Below are 16,211 nucleotides of genomic sequence, written 5' to 3' on the forward strand. Positions count from 1 at the left end.
TATGATTTCACTTGGCTTGATGGGTCTTCTCAAGCATGGTATATCGCCAAAGTTCTTGGTCACTAGTCATTGCCTCCATGGGGCCCAGCATTCAGAGATTATGCTTCACAACCTTGTCCCATGTCTTCTTGGGTCTACCTCTACCACAGGTTCCTTCCACAGTTAAAGGTTGGCACTTCATTACACAACTGTCCTCATCCATACACATCACATGACCATACCTGCACAGCATACCACATCTGATGCCTTTTATGCCCAACTTTTCTCTCAAGATGCTTGCACCTTGTCGTACATGCACACTGACATTGCACATCCAGCAAAGCATACCAGTTTCATTTCTTTCAAGCCTATGCATTTCCTTGGCAGTCACAGCCCATGTTTTACTACCATGTAGCATAGTTTTTCACACAGACATCATACATTCTACCTTTCACTTTGAGGGGAGGGACCTTTTATTGCCAACAGGGTAGGAGCTCTCTGAACTTTGCCTAGCCTATTTTTATTCTCACTACTACGCTATTGACTTAGTCATCAAAATAACAGAAACTGTCAACTACTTCTAGCTTACCCTCTGGCAATTGATGGAGTCTATTTTCTGTATATTTTTAGTGTTTATTGTACCCGTTCACCTTCCACACACAAAAACTATTTTCCCAGGTATTCTTCCTCTGATATTGCTGCATCTCTTGTGTATCCATAGCTTACACCAGGTACATCACATAGAGTTTCTACCAATGCCTTTTTTACAGATTGAGCAGAACTATCTACTCAATTTGTGATTGTCTGCTTTCCTACTTACTAAGACTTTGGTTTTTGCTAGATTAACTCTTTGATTTTAGACCTTGCTTCCACACCTGAAACTTCTCTAGTTCTCTTCGTGATTCAGTTTTAAGTGCAAGATCATCAGCATAGAGGAGCTCCAGGGACAGTTCATCTTACATTTCTCTGATATTGTCTGCAGGACTATGATGAACAGGAGTGAGATGAAGACTGATCCTTGGTGAACATCTACTTGTACCCTGAATTCCTCGCTATACTCGTTGCGAACTCTCACCTTACTGACTGCATCCCTGTACATGGCTTGTACAACTCTCACCAACCACTTGCCTATCCCTAGTTTCTGCACTGGCCACCAAATAAGGGATTGGAGGAACCCTGCCAAAGTCATTCTCTATGTCAACAAAAGCCAAGTACAGAGGTTTATCTTTGGTTAGGTACTTCTCCTGTGGCTACCTTACCAGAAATATAGCATCAGTGGTGCTTTTTCCTGGAACGAACCCAAACTGCATTTCATGTTGACTAACTCTCTCACTAATTAGTTGAGCTACGACCCTCTCTATGACTTTCATTACCTGATCCAACAATTTGATACCTCTGTAATTATTTCTATCTAAGGTGTTACCTTTACCTTTGTAGCAGTTCACTATTGTGCTGCCACACCAGTCATTAAGTATGACTCCTTCATGTACCATTTGGTTAACTATATGGGTGACTAGACCATAACCTGCACCACCGGATATTTTGAGCATCTAAGATGTGATTCCTGATGTGCTGGGGGCTTACTCTATTTTCATATCCTTCATGATTTTGTCTACAATGCTACTGTTAATTCGGATTGTTGGTACCTCTGTTGGATCAATATTGAGCAGACTGTCCTTCTACCATGAGTTCTCTACATGTAGTAGCCTTTCATAGTGGCACATCCAAGCCTCTTTCTTTGCAGTGTCACTAACTGAAAGTGAAGTATCATCCATGTGAACACATTTGTCTCCCACAACATCACAATTTTACCTGATACACTATCTTGCAAACTGAAGCACTTCAAGTCACTGGTCCTCATGTGACAGAATATTAGCAAACTTCTTCCTATCTGCTTCACCCCTGGCTAAGTATACCAGCTTCTTAGCTACCTTCTAGCTGCCAGATAGAACTCCTTGCTACCACCACCCTTTCAGTCCTTCCAAGCTTATTTCTTTGCTCTAATAGCCCTGTCAACTACATTGTTCCACCACCATGTCACCCTAGGTCTGACTGGGACTATGCACCACCCAAATATTTGGTCTGTGGCTCTTAGTAAGTTGTCTCTTAGAAACTTCCAGTTATTCTCTGTAACCCTTCCTCCTCATCAAATGCTTCAGTTAGGAGGTCTCTAAACCTCTGATTATTCAAAGGATCCTTAAGCTTTCAGATCCTTCTTTTCCAAACTGGCTTGCTTCTTGGAATCTTTCATGCCTGCAGTATGAAGTTATGAAGATAGCAGCAGAATGTTGCACAAGCACTTAACTCTAAGTACACTGCTTCTTAGAATAGATACAACTGTAAGCTAATGAAGGTCATTACGTGATTCTTGTTCTCTTATCATTCATTAATTAATGTTATATTCTGTACTTGCCTAAAACTTCACCCTAAAGCATAATCATATTAACTTCTAACAACTGGTTATTAGTACTGTAATATTGCTATGCCTAAGTAAGAGCACAATACATACATATATATATATATAACTATGATGTGCACTCTTCTACTATCTCTTCTCTGTCTATCTTTCTCCTCTTGTTCTTCATCTTTTCTGTTTTTTCTCCCACCCTTTCCCTATTCTTCTCTCCCTTTCACCATTCCCTCTCTCTCGTCACTGACACGTAACGAGAGGGGATCGCTCTTTCTGTCCACTTCCTTGCTAAAGAAAGGACGTGCCTTTTCCTGTCTCCTCATGGCTCGTCTATCTAGCGTTCATAATAATTTTTCTATCGTCTTGGCTCAACAGCCCTCACCGTTTATTTTTACTGTCTTGTTCTCACTGTCCTGTTCTTGTCACCCTCCGCAAAAAATCCCAAATTTTATTTAATTTGCTTTGTGGGAAGGACTGTTTCAACGAAGTCGCGTATTGTTCTTGCCTTCAAAACGCGGAGTAGATGAAACAGGGACAACTGTCAAAGGGGTATACTCTTTATGTTGCATGTCTCGTTCCTCTGTTTGTTTTTTTTGTTGTTCGAAAAATGTTCGTTTTCTATGTTTTCGTTTCTCATTGTGTTTAAAGTTTTTTTGGTGTCCTGTACCCATATATGCATGTATGTATACATATATATGTAGGTATGTACATATATGTATGGATATATGCATATATTTATATATTATTTATATTATATATATATATATATATATATATATATATATATATATATAGGCGTAGGAGTGGCTGTGTGGTAAGTAGCTTGCTTACCAACCACATGGTTCCGAGTTCAGTCCCACTGCGTGGCACCTTGGGCAAGTGTCTTCTACTATAGCCTCGGGCCGACCAAAGCCTTGTGAGTGGATTTGGTAGACGGAAACTGAAAGAAGCCTGTTGTATATATATATATATATATATGTATGTGTGTGTGTTTGTGTGTCTGTGTTTGTACCCCCAGCATCGCTTGACAACCGATGTTGGTGTGTTTACGTCCCAGTAATCTAGCGGTTCGGCAAAAGAGACCGATAGACTAAGTACTAGGCTTCCAAAGAATAAGTCCTGGGGTCGATTTGCTCGACTTAAGGCGGTACTCCAGCATGGCCATAGTCAAATGACTGAAACAAGTAAAAGAGAGAGTATATATACATATATATATAATATAAACAAATTGCTTTTGAATTATATGTTATTTGCTAAAGGATTTTCATCAGAGTATCAAAGTGATTCAGCCAAAAAGTTGTTGTAGAAATGATAATGATGATGATGATGGTAGGAGTAGAGCAGTGGCAATGACAATGATTACTTTGAAACTGAAAGATACTTCAGTTTCAAAGTATTCTAATTTATTTGAAGAGATGTAAGAAATAAATCAGAAAATTTGTTTGTACCAAAGTAAGTAAACCTTGTAGCTTTCTGGGTAATATCTATGAATACTGAAGTACACAATTTTCTGGATAGTAAAAAAAATTCTTAACACACATTTTTTTCCCCATTGATGATTATGAATATAAGAACAGAATCAATTACCATGCTTTTAACTCATCTAGTCCCTAAAGAGGGCAACATTCTTTATTTGAAGATCAAAATAAACCAGAGAATGTATTATCTTTTAGATATAGCACTCTATTGATTGTGAGGTACAAAAGTTTACTATAACTAAATAAAGAATATTGACAGGCATAAAAATATTTTGAGACCAACACACTTGGGAATGAGAAAACATAGCAAGGAACTCTTGTGAAACCAGATATACATTGGCAGAATAAACATACAAACAAATAGGAAAACTTATTATATTTGTGCTGATTTTATTTCAATGGGGACCCAAATATAATATGGAAGATAGAAACAAGTTATAGATTAACAATATCACTAAGAAATATTGATTCACTTTTGAAGAAGCTCTGCATATAGGGAATCTATTTATAATTGTTTATCTTTATCCTTTGGCCATTTTAGAATTGATTAATAATGAACTGTGAACAAGTCATCAGTTTTCCTCACATTTACCTGGTTTTCTTCATCTTATCATAGCATTTTAGTTTTTAAAATTCTCATCATTTTATCTCTGCCAAGACATGTTGATTGGTTGGGTATGTCAATCTAATTAGATATCTAAATGTTACCTTGAACTAAGTACAGAGGTTGAAGATTGAATTATTAGTACAACAACATGCAATTTTTGCAAAATAAATTTGTGGTGCATGAATAAGCTTTGGGATTATGCAGAGTTTAGCTTTGTGCCATGTAATGTACCAGTCAGGGAGGGTCATCTACATTTCATTATTCAGCCTATTTGTTTAAGACTGAGATTTCAACTCATACAGTAGTCTGTCCCAATGTTTTGAATTAATGTGGCTCATGCTGATGTAATTATTTTGGTATGTTTTGTATCTAAAACTGATTTTGAAAATGAAATGACTGGATTGAACCTAACGCCTCATGACTTGAACCATAGGTAAAATAAACTGTGTTAAGTGATATATTATAGATAATAATTTGTTGTTACAATACGATTGGCATTTAAATAAAATGCTACATCTAAAAATAGTTGATATTACACTTTACATATTACCTTGATTGACAATCTACTGGCGTATTGATAAATCAGAAAGCAATTTGGTCAATTAAAACAGTAATAAGTTAAATAAAAGCTGGAGGATGTGTTGCTTGTGAAATGGTCCACTTTCACCAGCTGTAAGCATGAAATTACTTACTCACCACTTAATGAGCTAAATTTCATTAAATCAATCCCTTAGTTAGATAATTATACTGTAACAATTTGAGGCATGTTCTAACTTTACTGCTAAATTTGTCTAAGAAGTGTTTAAAGTAGCTTAATTCTTCTGCAAATTGCTTCATTTGCTCCACACACCCTGGAGCATTTGATCGATATCAGTAATTTTACTGCTATTAACCACAATAATCAGATGGTAACTGCCATCTCAGCAGCAAAATTATATCTATTATACAGAAACCATGGAAATCTGGTTTAAATTGTTTGTTCCTTCAGTTGAAGATTATGGTAGAATTATGCTGTTTAGCAGGTTTTCTTTCACATAAATGTAAATTAAGAAGAGATAGTGAAAATAATAAAACAGGTCTTTATGAGAACTTCTAATGAAGATTTGTGCTGTAAACAGTGTAATTATCCATGGTAGTTGTGTTGTCAGAAGAAATAAAAATGAGATTTTTTTTTCTAATGAACAAACATATATATTTTTATGTGTAAAGATTAAGGAACTTGGCTGCTGTGTGTGAGACATGAAATAATTCCTGCTTCAGTTGTTTCTCTGTGTACCAGATTTACACCAAACTGAAAAAGCAGCTTCTGAATTTGTGCTGCTTTTTTCCTGAAGTCATTTTGAAAAAATATCATGTGTAGTCATGTCATTTCAGTGTCAAGTGATGATCTGTTGCATTGCATCTGCAGACATATGGCAATTTTGGAGCTCACCAGGCTGGACTAGATTAGAGTGATGGCAAATTCCCAATGTGTGCCCAGACAGGTTATTCATTGGTCTGGGATGTCATTATTGCCAATATTTTGAGTGACAGTAATATATAAGAGGCTGCAATCCACTAGTAGTTATATATATTGCTTTGAATCAGTGCCAGTAGAAACACTGGTGTTGCTGATTAATCAATGAGGGTATTTATTCATTGCGAATGTAATTGATCCAACAGATGAAACAGACTCTACATAAAGGTTTCAAATTTTGTCACAGAGCCAGCAGCTTTTGAGGGGAGGGAGAAATCAATTACTCAACTCCAGTACTTAACTAGAACTTATTTCACTGACCCTAAAAAGATGAAAGGCAAAGCTGACCTTGTCAAAATTTGAACTCAGAATGTAATGATGAACAAAGTGATGCTAAGCATTTTGTCTGGTGGGCAAAGAGTTCTGCCAGCTTACTGCTTTAAAACAGCCTCTACATGATACATGTGACAAAGCATTGGTCAATGCTTGGTGTATCTGTCCAACGTTAGAATAGGCTCTCTTCCTTCCCCTTCAATCTTGTGTCCTGCACTCATCACCATACTTTCTGATCTGTCCATAGATTTATCACACTGCTGTCCTCCACATCTCTTGTGCCACTGCTTGTCACCTCCTCCTTCCTCAGCCACTTCTATCTCTTTCTCCTATCCACCCACATCTGTTTTGATATTCATTTTCAACTATACCTCCACTCTTGTCCATCTCTCACTACACCCACCATCAGTCACTCCCTTCACACACTGATGATATTATCCACTCCTTCCTTCTTTCCTTCCTACTGGATCCATTGTATATGCTCCCTTATACCCACCTTCCTGTATTTTGAGGGTACTTTCTGGTACCTCATCACTGTACCTTTTATCTCACTTCCAGCTATTTTCACCCATCTCCACACAATGCTGTATAGCCACATATCTCCTCTATAGGAAGTCACCTGTGCTTATCCTAGCATAAAGCCATCTCCCCCTCTCTCAAATACACTCCCACTCAGGTGAAGGTCCTTTGTCTTTTTTCTTTTCTTTGTCCTGAAAGGTACTAGCTGACATTATCAATGCCAATGTCATAAAAAAAAGTTTCCAAGCATACACTGCAAAGTGGTGGGCATTAGGAAGGGCATCCAATAGTAGAATGCATGCCAAAGCTGAAGTTTGGGTTTAATGTAGCTCTGTAATTCATTGGATCCTCTCAAACTATCCAACATCCCACCCATGCCAGCATGGCAAATGGATATTAATTGATGAGAATGGTTTATACACACAGACACACACAGACACACACACAGACACACACACACAGACACACACACACAGACACACACACACACACACACACACACGTGCATGTGCATGCATGAACACATGCAGGCATACACACACACATACACATGCATGCACACACACACACACACATACACACACACACACACAACTCAAACACACATGCATAGTATAATTCAGGTTACATGCGTTTATACCATTATCTACCACGTCATTCTACAGCAGGATATTTTCCAAGGCTGAATAAACAGGTGAAACCTCTCTATTGTATAGGATTAATATAAGAATAATATAACATAAAGATGCAAAATTCCAGTCTTTAATAGCAAATGATAAGACTGATTTCAACCTCAAATACATCACATGCAGTTGAAAAGCAGTCTTTCTGGAAGAACAGGTCTTCCTCAGTGTGAGTTATGAGATCTCAATGATTAGTGTAAAGAAGATCACAAATGAAAGCCATGGAAGTTTCTGTTACTGTGTCCAGATGTTCTCCGAATAGAATTCACTTAGTAGTGCTCAAAATATTCAAACTTGAGCAGGTATAGAAGCAAATGTGGGGAAAAGCAAATTATACAGATCAATATATAAAGTATTGAATACATGAAATACAAAATGTGCAAACAGTTGCTTACATATTTTGTAAACAACTGTTTACTTATTACAACCGCAGAAAATATTGAATATTTACCTCAAGTTACTTTGCAGGCTGTCAAGATGTTTCAGTAATTATTCTTCTTGCCAGCCACTGATGAACTAAAAACAGTTACTTGTTTAGCGACATCATATATATCAATTGTTGACATCTCTTGCACTCTTAAATGCTTTAAGAGCAAGAGAAGGGGAGTGGGAGGAGGGTTGAGAGAGAGAGAGAGAGAGAGAGAGAGAGACTTCAACAACAATGTCCTACAATGATATGGATATACCTTTCTCCTTCATAAATATCAGTATGGTTTTCATGAAGCTAGACCATGGTGATTTTACCCTCCTTTAACATAGACCTGTGGCATCTTGACTTTATGAGAGTAATGTTGTCATTTTCAACATCAGCAAGATTTCAACTGGGTTTAGCAGATGAAACTCCTCTTAAAACTGCCTGCCCATGGTCTCCACCCATTTCTCATCTTTTGAATGGGTAGTTACGTACCAGATAGCATTATTGTTGTGCACGTCGACAGAGGTCTTTCTGCCTCCTATTCTATTCATTCTGTTCCAGCATGTCCTCGTCCGCTATTTTATCCTTAACTCTTTTCCTTCTCTATGTCAATGATTTACCTGCTGGCAAAACCAACAACACCCATTCAGATGACACTACTTTATTCTTTATGCATTTATCCACTCGCAACTTAGACACTACATGTCAAACTCACATTGACTCCAGGAACAGAAACTTTGAAGGAATCTACCAGTGGGGTTGGGCTAATTTTGATCAATTGCAACTAAGTACAAAGGCTATTTATATCAAGAAAACATCATCAAACGATGCCCCTCCTAATCATAAGCTGCATAAGCCCTTAAAATCACCCCTATTATTAGCAGATCTCTCTTCATGAAACCAAATTCTTAACATGGCTAGAACTGCATCCTAATGACTAGGTATATTCTTCACAGCCTGAAAATACTTTAGCTTCAAGATTTTTTAATACTTTGCAAAGCTCAGGTGAGGCTCACATTAGAAAATTACTCTCACATCTGGGATGGTGGTGCTGTTGTGCATGTAGATATCTTAGACTACATGCAGAAAAGGACAGCCTGTCTGATTCTCTACCACTACTACAATGTTCTGTTCCTCATGCCACCACCACTCAGGCATTTATGTCCCATCTGGCTCTCCTCTTCTCTTCACCCTTATTGTGTACAACTTAAACCATCCAATCTCATCCCAGCCCCAGCTCTTCACTTGTCATTATGCCCTATCTTCCTTCCCAGAACGTTGGTTATCTGGAACTTCTTTTCTGCTCCTATCTTTCCTCTAGCTATTGATTTACAAAGATTCTGTGGGTTCTGGCCCTTCTTTGAGACCAAAGTACAAACAAAAGAAAAAAACATGAGTAGTTGACAAGAATGAGCAAAGAGACTAAGTGATCACTTTTTATATCACTGAGAAAAGCATATATAATATATATCTGCATGTATGTTGGTAGAGAGAGAGAAAGAGAGATAAAGGAATTGCTACTACTGTAATTGAGGTAAAAAAGGAAATTATTAAATACGTTTTCCTATAATACATTTTCATCAATCTATTTGTACACTTATTTTCAAGTGAGCTATTTTTACATAGACACATTTACTTAGGTTAGGTTTGGGCTCAGAACTTCTATTTTTTTATGCAGTATTTCAAATATTTAGCCATTATGTCACATACCCTAAACTAAAGTCAAATTTTGGATTTGTGAAAACCAAGCTAGGGATGAGTTATATGGGAATAAAACTATAAAGAAGATTCTGGAAAATCAAACACACTTCATCACTTTGTTTCACTGGTATTGAAGGACCTGAAAAGGATCTTGGATGTTCCGTTTCCTTCTATCATTAAAAGGGAAAACTGCTAATTGGCATGTTTAATCATTTTAATAAGATGAATGTTTAGCTAAAGTTTAAAATAATGGTAAACATATTCTGTATGTTGTTATATATTAAGTAGGGACAGAAAATTTTCTGCTTCTTATTGTAGGTATGCCTATGTCTGCTGGAATGTTTATGCCTGTGTGTGTAGCAAGATATTGGAAGAAAATAGTTTCTAAAAATACATTTTAGTTTTCTCTTTTACAAAATTTCACTTTTTAACACTCAAAATTACCATACTATCTATATCGCATATTTAATTTGCTTTTTCACATAGCATATGGTACCTTTTTTGACATGCAATAACAAAATGCTATGTGTGTGTGTGTCTGCTTTTCTGTTTATTTATGCATTATGTTTTGCTTAACTTTCATTTTCACAATGAATAATTAAATAATTGGCAGTGAAAAGAAAAATGTATCAGAACTATGAGTGAAAAGTGTGTTATTTTATCTGAGAGAGTTGAGGTATCTTGGCATAGAAAACCTGAACTTATATATACACCGATTTTATATGCTAATTGAAAGGTGCTTGGCATATATGGTTTATGTAAAAAGAGAGTGAATAAATTGAATTGACAATTTAACAGTTTTTCTTTCTCTTTCAATATAAAAAATTTAGATATTTATAGGGATTCTTACAGAGCAAAAAATATTGCAAAAGTAGAAACAACAAATGCCTTGACAATTTAATGCTGTTTTTAAAGTGTTTTATTACTGTAACTCAATAAATGTAGATGGTATACTGAATTACTTCTACTTCATCAGTTCAAATCTTGATACAAGTGTTGTAATTTGATTCCTTGAGGACATTTTGACTTTATAGGTGAATTAAGAATGTTCATTAAAAAGTTTGTAAAATTGGCAGAAAAGCACAAATTTCAGTGGATGTATTGTCAATCACATCTAGTACTTAGTTTATCACCCTGTAAGGTTAATAAACAAAATCAGCTCTGGTGTGATTTGAACTTAGAATGTAATGTGATGTAACAGAAAACCACATGACATTTTGTCTACTGCTCCAGCAATTCTGTCAAATCACCATCCTTTTAAAATTCATTTAAAATTGTTTATTCTTTTTTCATGGTGTCTAACTTTTATTTTTTACTTGTTTTAGTCATTTGACTGTGGCCTTGCTGGGACACCGCCTTGAAGAATTTTAGTCAAACTAATCAACCCCAGCACTTATTTTTCTTTTTAAGCCTGCTACTTATTCTATCAGTCTCTTTTACTGAAATGCTAAGTTGCAAGGACATTAAACACACCAACACCAGTTGTCAAGTATTGAAGGGGGTAAAACACAGGCACAAACACACACACACACACACACACACACGCACATGTATATATGATGAGCTTCTTTCAGTTTCCATCTACCAAATCTACTCACAACCCTTTGGTCAGCCTGAGGCTATAGAAGAAGACACTTGCCCAAGGTGTCAGACAATGAGACTGAACATAGAATTATGTGGTTGGAAAGCAAACTTCTTACCACACAGCTATATCTGCACCTATGTAGGCAATCAGATGACTTTAATGTATGTATGTTTTCATGTGTGTCTGCATATATTTATTCTTGATTTTTTCACCAAGTACTATTGGTTATAGGTTTCCACTGGGTCATTCTCTGGTTCACTGCATTCTGATGTCAAGAGTGACAAGAGTGCATCTGTAACTCAGGGAGTGTCATTAAATGAGCACCAGTCTTTATTGATGACTTTATTCTTGTTTGATATACATTGGTGAAATACATCTACATATATATTCATACACATGACAGGCTTCCTCATAGTTACAGATGAACTAATTCCATTTAGAAGGTAGGCACAGGCGTGACTGTGGATAGGGAGTTTGCTTCCCAGCCATGTAGTTTGAAGTTCATCCCACTGTTCAGTACTTTAGGTTAGTGTCTTCTACAGTCAAGTCCAAAGCCATGTGAGTGAATTTGGTAGCTGCGAACTGGAAGAAGCCTATGGTATATGTGCGTGTATGCATAAGCGTGTGTGTATATATATATATATATATATATATATATATATATATATATATATAAATCCGTGTGTGTGTACATGTGTGCACATGCATGTATGAAGGTGTGTGTGTGTATGCATGTATGAAGGTGTATGTGTGATGTGTGTGTGTTTATCTCCTTGTCTTGATATTACATGGTAGTTATAAAGTGGTGTCCATTTTCTATCTTTTATGGAAACATACTTAGCCATGAGAAAATATTGCCTTATTATGAAGACAAGAGAGGGTGGGTGACTGGAAGGACATCCAGCCACAGAAAATCACCTCAACAAATTTTGTCTGGTGCATGCAAGCATAGAAAAGTTGACATCAAATAACAAAGGTGATGATATTGATGAAGTTATTAGTCAACCAAAGCTACAGCAGAAGACTTTTGCCCAAGGTGCCAAGCAGTGGGATCAAACCTGGCAGCATATTGTTGCAGAGGGAACTTCATAGCCACACAGTCATATCAGTCCCATATGTATGTGAACATTTGCATTCACTTACAATGTCATGTATATGTATAATTTGCATATAAACATGCCTATATACACCTATATGTAAACGTGTGTGTGAGAGGTCAAAGAGAGAGAAAAAGAGAGACTATGTATAGCTGTGTGTGTGTGTGTTAATCTGTGTGTGTGTCTATATGTGTATGTGTCTATATGTCTGTGTATATATACTTGTATGTTTGTTTGAGTGATTTTCTTTGTTAATGGAAAGTTTGCATGACATATTTAACTTAATGTTAAAGACATGGTTAGAATCAATAAAACATAAAAAAATATCTTTAAAATTTTGTATTTGATATTCATTTATTGAGATAAGAATTGCACAGATAAGAAACTGATAAGTAATAAATATATTTACAGTACTGTTGCATTTCAGTCATAATTAGATAATTAGCAGTTTTCACACTCCCAGAACAGCATATCACACCCTGATAATTACTATTGCATATTGCAAATGTCTTACTTTGCTATCTTATAACCTTGATATTTTTCCTTGTATACATATATATATATATATATATATATATATATATATATATATTGTTGTACTTGGGGATGGTCATATATATATATAGATAGATATATATATAGATAGATAGATAGATAGATAGATTAAATTTCAAAACATAGAAGCACAACAACAAAGGAACAAATGGAAAATTCGCACACAAGACAGGGACATGCTCTTTCCTCGTCAGTTATCATCTACAAAAATGTCATTGCAATTTCACACTTTTAGCAATGTGTGTGTGTGTGTGTGTGTGTGTGTGTGTGTGTGTGTGTGTGTGTGTGTGTGTGTGTGTGTGTGCCTACTATTCTACCTGCTGGCTAGATTAAACTAATGTATTTCTGTATCGGTAAGTTAGAGTTAACGTAATTAAGATGGATAATATTAATCACTTAACTAAAAATGTTAGAAATTCCAGAGGAAAAAAACAGTATAAGGTAATGATATGTTATTCTCATTTTTCTAGCAAGTATGACAGCAACTCTAGACATGTTTCAGTCTTACATTGACCTTATCTGTAAACATAGTCTTCAAAGTACTTGCCAAATTATGTAAATGTACAAGAGTGTATATTCATTAGGGAAACAAAATAGAGTTGTTTAAAAATTTTATATTCAAAGACATCATTAACATAAAAACAGGTTGATTAGTATAAAAATATTTAGTAAACAAATCATTAGAAAGTTAATTAGAAATATATTTATCAATCTTAATATATAAATCTGAAATTGTGTGTTTGTGTGAAGCCTTTTTGAATGTTTATAGAAATCCACATTTTCCACTTATTTGTAAAAATTTTTACATCAATGGAATTTTCTCGATCTGAACTTTCCAGTGCAGTAATTAGATTTTTTAAATTCCGTTTACTTTGTGTGATTTAAGGGAGATTTGGTTGTTGTTTCTAGCAACTTTTATATTTCATCCCTGCTACCTGGAACGCCATTCTTACACACGCGCTCAACATAAAAATATAGAGAGTAAAAGTAAAAGAGGGAGAGGGAGAGAGAGAGAAAGTGATACATACAACGTCATAGATTAAACTTTCATCTCAGTATTCTTTACCTATTTTTCATAACATAGATACGTAAAAACACACACAACCACACATACATGACCTGTGACAACAACATACACATTGCTCTCAATCTCTTTTCATTTCTCCCCCTCTTCTCGCTCTCTCAAACGTATACACGTGCAAGTAAACACAGTCATTCACATCGTGGTATATTTACAAAACATTGATGGCATAACTACAGAGTTGTATCCCCCAACTTTGTTAGGTCATAACTTTCATAAAAATGAATGTTTTTTTAATGAAATTTTCTATGCATATATTATTTATTATGTAGATTCCAAATATACAAAAATTTTTGGTGAAAGTGTTTTGGAAGGGGGTGGGGTACAATATTCGGAAATTCCACTTAAATTCCTCTTAACTTCCAGGAAAATGAATATTTTTTCATGAAATTGTGTACAAATGTACCTTGATGTATGTACATTTCAAGCATATAGGAATTTTGAAGGAAACAACTGCAGGTTATTTTTGAAAAGTGTTCCCCACTCGGTGGTGTTTCGGAGCAAGTCGTCCATATTTGTTTCATTTTTCTCTATTATGTGCTTATGTGCATCCTTAGATTTCTAATGAAGTAATAGGCAGTGAAGAGAAGCAGTCATAAGAAAACTTTTAACTACCCCTATTCCTTTCTCTCCCCCTCTCTACCTCTTCCTTTCTCGCTCTCTCAAAAGCATACACGTGCAAGTACACAATCATTCAGTAAAATATAACTCATGTTCGTCAATGTTTTGTAAATTTACCAAGATTTTTCACTAGGGTGTTAGGGTTAGGGTTTTAGGGTCAGGGTTAGGGTTTAGGATTAATGTTACGGTTACGTTTTTTAGGGTCAGGGTTAGGGTTACGGTTTAGGGTTAGTGTTTGGGTTAGTGTTAGGATTGGGTTTAGGATTAGGGTTGGGTAATCGTGCAGGTGTTAATCTGAAAAATTACAGATATGTGAAAAGTACCGACCCTGCCATCTATTATAACTTTTGTTGTTCTGTTTAATATATACATAGATTATGCCTCCAACGAAGAGAGTTTGCTGGGGAAAGACAGCAACCGGTTTAAAATGACAGCCACAGATTGCAGCAATTCACCACATTCCAGTAGCTACTTTGAACATAATGCAAAATGGTGCATCAACACCTTCTGCCCAATCTGATAGAATTCTGGCAAAACTGTTTAGCAACAGATCGCCAGCAATTGCTTCATCACAAATTGCCATCCTAGCTCCTGTGAAAAGGGCAGCGCAAAAAGTTGTTTTGCACAAGCATTTCTATAGCCAATTACACGGATGAAATTTACGTATGCTTAATAATTTTACGCAAAACAGCCTTCAGACTTTCCCTATTAATTTCATCGTCTTTTGAATTATGAACATATTTACATCATAAGGGTTTTTTCATTGTAAGGCTTTCTTTTTTAGTTGATTTTCAGCTAGCAAGACTTATCGTAGATGGCATAATAAGTCACACCCGGACAAGGTCGGGTTATACTGCTAGTGAGTAATAAAACTTAGTTTTCTCAACAACTACAGGAAACAACTGAAGACATATTTTGGTCTTATTCTGAACTCAGTGTTGATAGATAAAATAGATTAAAATGAAGACTTCGTTATTTTCCATTGTGTCACTATTCCACAAATCAAACTTGTGGAATAACAATGCATTTTGTAGTAATTTTGGTAGAATACTTATGCATGTCAATTGATTGCTCATTATCATTTAATGTCTATTTTCCATGCTGGTATGGGTTGGATAGTTCGATAGGTGCCAGCAAGTCAGAAGACTGTACCAATACATCCTGCTTCAGCATGGTTTCTACAGCTGGATGCTCCTCCTAATGCCAGCTGCTTTATGGAGTGTACTGGGTGATTTTTACATGACACCAGCAGCAGTGAGTTTACCAAGTAACTTGCAGGATAAGACCCCTGAACTGAGGACAGGTGGTAGTATAAAGGGAAAGAAACATACACACACACACTCACAAGGCTTCTTTCAGTTTCCATCTATCAAATCCACTCACAAGGCTTTGGTTGGCCCAAGACTATAGTAAAAGATACTTGACCCTGAAAACAGGGATCCAATGGAAAATCTGACTAAGGAGAAGTGGTTAATTATGTTATGCTGCTGAGTTCTGGATAAATCTTCTAATGTTGCTTCTAGACTTGAAAGAAATGGCTCATTTTATTTTTCCAGCTCTTACACACTACAGTATTGAATTCTACTTTCACAAAGTGCCTATTTATGATGTATGAATAGGATAAAAACAGGCTTGTGGTGCAATTCCCATTTACATAAATTTTTTTAAATATTTTTACTACGTAACAATGC

Source organism: Octopus bimaculoides, chromosome 18, assembly GCF_046866305.1.
Source record: "Octopus bimaculoides isolate indiv1 chromosome 18, ASM4686630v1, whole genome shotgun sequence".
In the NCBI taxonomy this organism is placed as follows: domain Eukaryota; kingdom Metazoa; phylum Mollusca; class Cephalopoda; order Octopoda; family Octopodidae; genus Octopus; species Octopus bimaculoides.